The sequence below is a fragment of the Armigeres subalbatus genome, chromosome 2, assembly GCF_024139115.2.
Source record: "Armigeres subalbatus isolate Guangzhou_Male chromosome 2, GZ_Asu_2, whole genome shotgun sequence".
NCBI lineage: Eukaryota > Metazoa > Arthropoda > Insecta > Diptera > Culicidae > Armigeres > Armigeres subalbatus.
In genome coordinates this window covers 49717919-49725838 of record NC_085140.1, presented here as the reverse complement: position 1 = coordinate 49725838, position 7920 = coordinate 49717919, and the positions used below count along the sequence as shown (strand labels likewise).

General features: G+C 41.4%; 1 long non-coding RNA gene across 1 annotated transcript; it reads left to right on the top strand.

The window, feature by feature from the left end:
• The first annotated feature begins 215 nt into the window (after positions 1-215).
• On the top strand, positions 216-5905 carry LOC134214369 (uncharacterized). Its single transcript, XR_009979756.1, has 3 exons — positions 216-282; positions 358-507; positions 5794-5905. It is a non-coding gene; the product is annotated as an uncharacterized LOC134214369 (long non-coding RNA).
• Positions 5906-7920: the final 2015 nt, after the last annotated feature.

Sequence of the window (7920 nt, the reverse complement as noted above, 5' to 3'; positions counted from 1 at the left end):
ACTTTTTTTCTTCCGTGTAGTCTAACCGTACCGGTCTACAACTACCCAGCAACCAAAGTGTGAGAGGTTAGATTCTTGTTAGATAATGTTAGTTATGTTTCCCCTCAGAAAGCATATTACATAAACTCGAATGTTGCTTTTTTATTTTTCTTCTCGCGCTTGGTAATGACAGCTGGAAACAGAAACAACATTGCTTTCATGCTGTCTTCGCAGAAAAGTGTTATGTTTTTCTTCCGGAAAATAAGCATTGTGGCATACTGCAATACGGATTTATTTTTTCAAGTAAGTATTTACACCAATAAAGAAAATTAAGGTAGGATTGGGACATTAAATTTGAATTCTTTTCGGGACTTTTAGGATTCAGTTCTGCACCAGCAACTATATTAGTGACTTGCGCATACTCATAGGCATCGACGAGACGCTGGTCGTGGGTACCTTAGGGCGGAAATGACTAATTCGTTAATCGTTCGGTTCCACACGGACAAACAAGGAAACTTATGTTTCGAGGTATGTTTATGTGGCGTTTGACTTCGATGTGGTCCGGAGTTGCAGCGGAAAACGTTTGACAAGTATAATCGCAGAAAAAAAAAGGTCTCAACTTATTTTCCACAGATGGTTCCATTATCATTAAAAAATAGTAGCTGTACGAGCCAAGGAGTAGTACCGGGAGCTGGATAAACGAAAGGGCAAGCGAAAGGGAATAGTTTCAGGGCCAAGAGGCGTCGCATCGAGGCGAAAATGCAGTTCGTTCATCCGCTGCGTAGGAAATAGGATGCGTATCTCAGAGACAGAGGATGGATGGACAGAGGATATTTTTTTCGCTAAGGATCAGGAAAGAAACTTTGGTGCTACATGTGTATAGGACATACTGTATTTGCACCACCAATATTAGTGAGTTAAACGATGATCGAAACGATCATTCATGTCGAACGAAATAACTTGAAGCATTCCGCCCCCCAATACTTGGTCCGCCGTGTCGGTAACAGAAAGCTTCAAGTCGATACTATCCGACTTTCCAATTCCCTTGGAAATTCTTTCGGGTATTCCTCCGGGAATTTCTTCGGGAATTCCTCCGTAAAATCCTTCGGGAATTCCTCCGGGAAGTCTTCGGGAATTTCAAAATTTCGGGGCTTCCTAATTTTTTCAAGGATTTCTTTCGATTCTAAGAATCAGGAAAGAAGCGTTGATGCAACATGTGCATAAGACATACTTGTATTTGCACCACCAATATTACTGAGTTAAACGATTATTCATATCGGACGAGATAACTTGTATCATTCCACCCCCCAATATGTCATCCACTGTGACGGTTCTTTTTGGTATTCCTACGGGAATGACTTCGGGAATTCTTCCGTCAGATCCTTCTTGATTTCCTCCGGAGATTCTTCCGGAAAATCTTTCGGGAATTTCAAATTTTTGGAGCTTCCAAATTTTGTTAACGAGTTCTTTCGATTCCTCTTAGAGATCCTTCGGGATTTCCTCCGAGAATTGCTTCGGGAAATCCTTCGGGGATTCTTCTGGGAATTCATTCACGAGTTCCTTCGTGAATTCCTACGCGGATTCCTTCGGTAATTCCTCCGAGAAATCTATCGGGATTTCCTAATTTTTAGGGCTTCCTAATTTTTTAAAGGAGTTCTTTCGATTTCTCCTAGAGTTCCATCGGGAATTCCTCCTGTAATTGCTTCGGGAATTCTTCCGGGAGCTCCTTAGTAAATTCCTATGCAAATTCCTCCGCAAATTCCTTCGAGCATTCTCCGGGGATTCTTCCGGAAATGCCTTCATGAATTCCTATGCAAATTTCTTCGTTTATTCTATGTGAATTCCTTCGAGAATTACGTTGGATATTCCTCTGGGAATTCCTCGGTAAAATCCTTCGGGAATTTTTCCGTCGATTCCTCCGGGGATTCTTCCGGAAATTCCTTCGCGAGTTCCTTTTTGAATTCTTTCGGAAATTCCTCCGGAGATTCTTCCGGGGATTCTTCCGGAAATTTCTTCGCAAGTTCCTTTTTGAATTCCTTCGGAAATTCCTCCGGGGATTCTTCCGGAAATTCCAAATTTTTAAGACTTAAGAGTTCTTTTGATTTCTCCTAGAGTTCCTTTAGGAATTCCTTAGGGATTTTCACTGGGAATTCCTAAAAGAGTTCCTCCCCAGGGATTCCTTCGGGAAATCCTCCAGGGATTCATTCGGGAATTCCTCCAGGGATTCTTTCGGGAATTCCTTCGAGAATTCCTTCGGGAATTCCTCCGGGGATTCCTTCGGGAATTATTCGGGGATTCCTTCGGGAATTCCCCGGGGATTCCTTCAAGAATTCCTCCGGGGATTCCTTCGGAAATTTCTCCGGGATTTCCTTCGGAAAATTCTGAGGGAATTGCTTCGCGAATTCCTCCGGGAATTTCTTCGGAAATTCCTCCGGGGATTCTTCCTGGAATTCCTCCGGAAATTCCTTCGAAAATTTCTCCGGGAATTTCTCCGGGTATTTCTACGGGAATTCCTTCGGGAATTCTTCAAAGAATTCCTTTGGGAATTCTTCCGGGAATTCCTCCGGAAATTCCTTCGGGAGTTTCTTCGGGAGTTCCTCTGGAAATTCCTTCGGGAATTCCTCTGGGAATTCATCCGAGAATTTCTTCAGGAATTCCTCCATGAATTCCTTCGGGAATTGCTCCAAGAATTCCTTCGGGAAGTCCTCCGAGAATTTCTCCGGGAATTTCTTCGGGAATTCCTCCGGGAAATCCTACGGGAATTCCTCCGAAAATCCCTTCGGGAATTCCTCCGGGAATTCCTTCAAGAATTCCTTCGGGAATTCTTCCGAGAATTCCTCCGGAAATTCATTTTGGAGTTTCTCCGGGAATTCATTCGGAAAATCCTTCAGGAAATCCTTGGAGAATTCCTTCGGGAATTCCTCTGGGAATTCCTTCGGGATTTCCTCTGGTAATTCCTTCGGGAATTCCTCTGGGAATTCCCTCGGGATTTCCTCTGGGAATTCCTTCGGGAATTCCTCTGTGAATTTCTTCGGGAATTCCTCTGGGAATTTCTTGGGGAATTCCTCTGGGAATTCCTTCGGGTATTCCTCTAGGAATTCCCTCGGGAACTCCTCTGGTAATTCCTTCGGGAATTCCTCTGGGAATTCCTTAGGGAATTCCTCTGGAAATTTCTTAGGGAATTCCTCTGGAAATTCCTTAGGGAATTCCTCTGGTAATTCCTCTGGAAATTCCTTCAGGAATTCCTCTGGGAATTCCTTCGGGATTTCCTCTGGGAATTCCCTCAGGATTTCCTCTGGGAATTCCTTCGGGAATTCCTCTGTGAATTTCTTCGGGAATTCCTCTGGGAATTCCTTGGGGTATTCCTCTAGGAATTCCTTCGGGAACTCCTCTGGTAATTCCTTCAGGAATTTCTCTGGGAATTCCTCCGGGAATTCCTCCGGGAATTCCTTCGAGAACTCCTCCGGAAATTTCTTCGCGAATTCCTCCGGGAATTCCTTCGGAGATTCTTCCGGGAGCTCCTTCGGAAATTCTTCAGGGAATTCCTCCGGGAATTCATTCGGAAAATCCTGTAGGAATTCTCGGAGGAATTCCCGCAGGAATTTACGCAGGAATTCCCGGAGAAATTCCCATAGGAATTCCCGAAGGAATTCCCGTAGGAATTCCCGGAGAAATTCCCGGATGAATTCCCGGAGAAATTCCCGTAGGAATTCCTGGAAGAATCCCCGTAGGAATTCCCGGAAGATTTCCCGTAGGAATTCCCGGAGGAATTCCCGAAGGATATCCCGGATGAATTCCCGGAAGTATTCCTGGAGGAATTCATGAAAGAATTCTCGGAGGAATTCCCGTAGGAATTCCCGGATGAATTCCCGTAGGAATTCCCAGATGAATTCCCGGAGGAATTCCCGGAGGAATTCCCGAAGGAATTCCCGGAGGAGTTCCCGAAGGAATTCCCGGAGGAATTCCCGAAGGAATTCCCGGAGGAATTCCCGAAGGAATTCCCGGAGGAATTCTCGAAGGAATTCCCGGAGGAATTCTCGAAGGAATTCCCGAAAGAATTCTCGAAGGAATTCCCGGGGGAATTCCCGAAGGAATTTTCGGAGGAATTCCCGAACGAATTCCCGAAGAAATTCCCGGAGGAATTCCCGAAGGAATTCCCGGAGGAATTTTCGATAGAATTCCCGGAGGAATTTCTGGATGAATTCCTGGGGAGTTCCCGAAGGAATTTCCGAAGGATTTCCCAGAGGAATTCCCGAAGGATTTCCCAGAGGAATTCCCGAAGGATTTCCCAGAGGAATTCCCGAAGGATTTCTGAGGGGAATTCCCGAAGGAATTTCTGGAGGAATTCCCGAAGGAATTTCCGGAGGAATTCCCCGAGGAATTTCCGGAGGAATTCCCGAAGAAATTTTTGGAGGAATTCCCGAAGGAATTTCCGGAGGAATTCCCGAAGGAATTTCCGGAGGAATTCGGAAAATCCTGTAGGAATTCTCGGAGGAAATCCCGCAGGAATTTACGCAGGAATTCCCGGAGGAATTCCCGGAGGAATTCCCGTAACAATTCCCGGGAACTCCTGGAAGAATTTCAAGTGGAACACCTGTAGGAATTCCCAGACGAACTCATGCTGGAATTCCCAGAGGAACTTCCTAGGGAAGCTCTTGGATGAATTTCCAGAATACTCCCGAAAGATTTCCCAGGGCAACTCCTGGGAGAATTCTCAGAGAAACTCCCAGAGAAACTTCTGAAAGATTTCCTATTGGAACTCTTGGAAGAATTCCCAGAGGAATTTCCTAAAGAATTCCCAGAAGAATTTTTGGAAGAATTCTCAGAGAAACTCCGGGAGGAATTACCAGTGAAACTAGTGGAGTAATTCCCAGGAAAACAAGAGGAACTTTGGTGGAATGTTCAGTGGAACTCCTGGAGGAATTTCTATAGGAACTTCTCAGAAAATCTCTTGGAGGAATTGCCGGAACAACTTCTACGAAATTCCTAGAGGAATTCTCAGAATAACTCCTGCAGGAATTTCCAGAGAAACTTTTTGAGGAATTCCCAGAAAAAAACCCTGGAGGAATACCCAAAGAAAATTCTGCAGCAGTTTACGATACCTTGAAGGAGTTGCCAGATGATCTTCTGAGGGAATTCTCAGTCGAACTTCTGATGCAATCCTGTACCCGCTGGAGTAATTTCCAGAGGAATTTACAGATGAAGCAAAAATTATCATCGGAACTCTGGAGAAATATTCAGGAAATCTCCGGAAGAAATGCCGGTAATATTCTTAGAGGAATTCCTGGATAAATTAGTAAAACAATCCGTAGAACGATTCCCTGAGAAATAGCTGAAAAAATAACCAAAGGAATTCCTTGACATAGTTATTTTATTATCTTTATTAAGGAAACTTTCAGCCCTAGGCTGGCTCGTCTCCGTCCTTGACATAGTTCCATATATATATTCTTGGAGGAGCTTTTGGAGAAATTCCCTGGGGGAATTCATAGATAAATAAATGCCTTCTAATAAAATACTGTGAAGGGAATTGCTGGATGAAAGGATTGATGATTAAATCTCAGGGAACTTCAGAATGAATTGCTAATGAAATTTTCGGAAGGAATTAATTTTAAATTGTCTTGATGAATTGGTGAGCAATAGGAAGAAGATATTAGTATTTCTAACGGAATTGCCGGATTGCATGAAAAGTGAACGAACTTTAGAAAGAAATGCTACATATTTTCCCAGAATTCATGGAAGATTTAACTTTCCTTAAATTTAAAATAATTTTATGTTTAGTTTTAATGAATTTTCTTTGCTATATTAATTTTTGAGGATGATTCCGGATCGAAAGAGTAGAGCCGCTTCAAAAAACTCTGATGCATATTGAAACTTTCAAAACGCCAGCCTTCGAATTTCGGACGATGACCGGAATTCCCCATGCCGGACGATACTATTTGGAGGGTTGCACCAATCTCCTCTGCTTGATGTCTTCGGAAATGGACAGGTGGCGAATGGACTATTCCTTCAGGCCGGAAGAGAGTTGCATCGTAAAGCGCGGCATGGAGCCTGGAAAAATGAAAGACATCTTCTTCATAAGTTCTCCGGCGATGAAAATACGGTTCCGGCCGACAAAATATCAGCATGCGGCAAGCTGCCTTCCTGCAAAAACAGTTTTATTTTACTTACCTCAATATGATTCGATGTAATTATTTTGATAAATGTATTTCCGCTAATTATCTCGCTAATTATATGATTATTTATGCTTTTTATTGATAATTTATTTTCATCCAACTGTCATTCGAGGCAGTTATGTACTTTATGTACTATCACTATTTATATAGTACATATACATTCTGCCTCTGATGACAACTGGATGTAAATAAACCAGCATGAAATCCCACCAGAAATTACCATAACAACTGCCTAACCGGCCAAAGCGAAACATATCTAACGAGAATCTAACGTGAGTGTAACAGGTTAGATAAAATTATGCCACAAGCATAAACATACCTAACAAAAGTGTGTCATTCTAGCGTAACTTTAGCCTCACTTTACCCTAACCGTTAGTGAGAATGTTAGTGTAACTATCTCACAGGTTAGGTGCACATTATGCTCAAGTTAGAGTAACCTTCCTTGCTGGGTAATGTATGGTATAGGGCACTGCACGGAAACATCTCTTTCTCTTTCGTTCCTCATTAATTTTGACGTTTACTGGCCTTGTTGTTTTCTAAAATCTTTGCAGCGAGAAAGAGACAAGGCAGTCCGTGCAGTGCCCTATTGCTTTTGTTGAGACGTCAGACAGTGACAAGACAAAGTATAATATTGTAATGCTTCGGTGGTTCGCCAAATTCGGCCTTTAGATTTGTTAAATAATTATAAATAGTTAAAATAGCTAAAATTAGTTTCCCAGTTTATTGATAACGTGTGGGACAAATGATAAGGTATTTAAATGAGGTTGAACCTGTAATTGATTGAACTTAAACTTAATTACTGTTACAGGCTAACACATCAATAAGATCAAAGTAGGTGGAAGACGAATAATATCTGCGGTAATCATAGGTCGCATATTACAAGTATGTTGTGGATAGCATTATGTATCTCTCCACTTACCTAATTAATTTAATTAGCCTTTAGCCTATCTTAGTCTTGTACGCGCTATAGTTGATACGTGGACAAATAGTGTAGAGAAGAGCACTGAATTGTAAGTCTAACCATGTAGTATCCAAATCGATTCTCATTTGTTTATAATTTCTAGTTTTGGAGCTACCGTGAATTGAATAAAGCTACCAGAAATCAGAATTCTCTCTAGTCCAGCATCAACATCTACCAAAATTAGAACTTAAAATGAACGCGGTGCGTATGGTACGGTATGTCCACGCATCCTTCAACCCCTGAGCGATTCCAAGCAACAGCATCAAAATTTAAGAAAATTTTTAATTCATGATTTTCTATTGAGTTGAAACTTTGCACAGTTTTTCAATTTCATCTAAATCGTCATTTTTCGATATCAAATCTTCATATTGAGTCACGACTAACTTTTCAAAAGGGTGTATGTGAAAATGGTTCAAAAATATTTAAAAAGCTGCACAGCAAAAACGGAATGTTCGATTGTTATGATTTTTTCAGCAAAGTTAGACAACTAAATGGTGATTCTTAAGAAAATGTGCACAGTAAAAAAAAATTTTTTTGCCTTTAAAAATATCATTTTTGTCACAAAAACTCAAATATCTCAAAACCCTATCTTTTTTCGGGGAAACGGTCCATTATATTAGCGGAAAACGGATTTTTTTAGGGAAAACGGTCCATTATATTAGCTATCTACCATAAGAATTTGGTGATGGTAAACTAATAAACAAAAAAGTTATGACATTTCAAACATTTCACAATTTTCACATATAGCAAACAAAAAAAAATTTCCGTGTATTTTTTTTTTTCAAGAATCGCAGTTTGATGCTGATT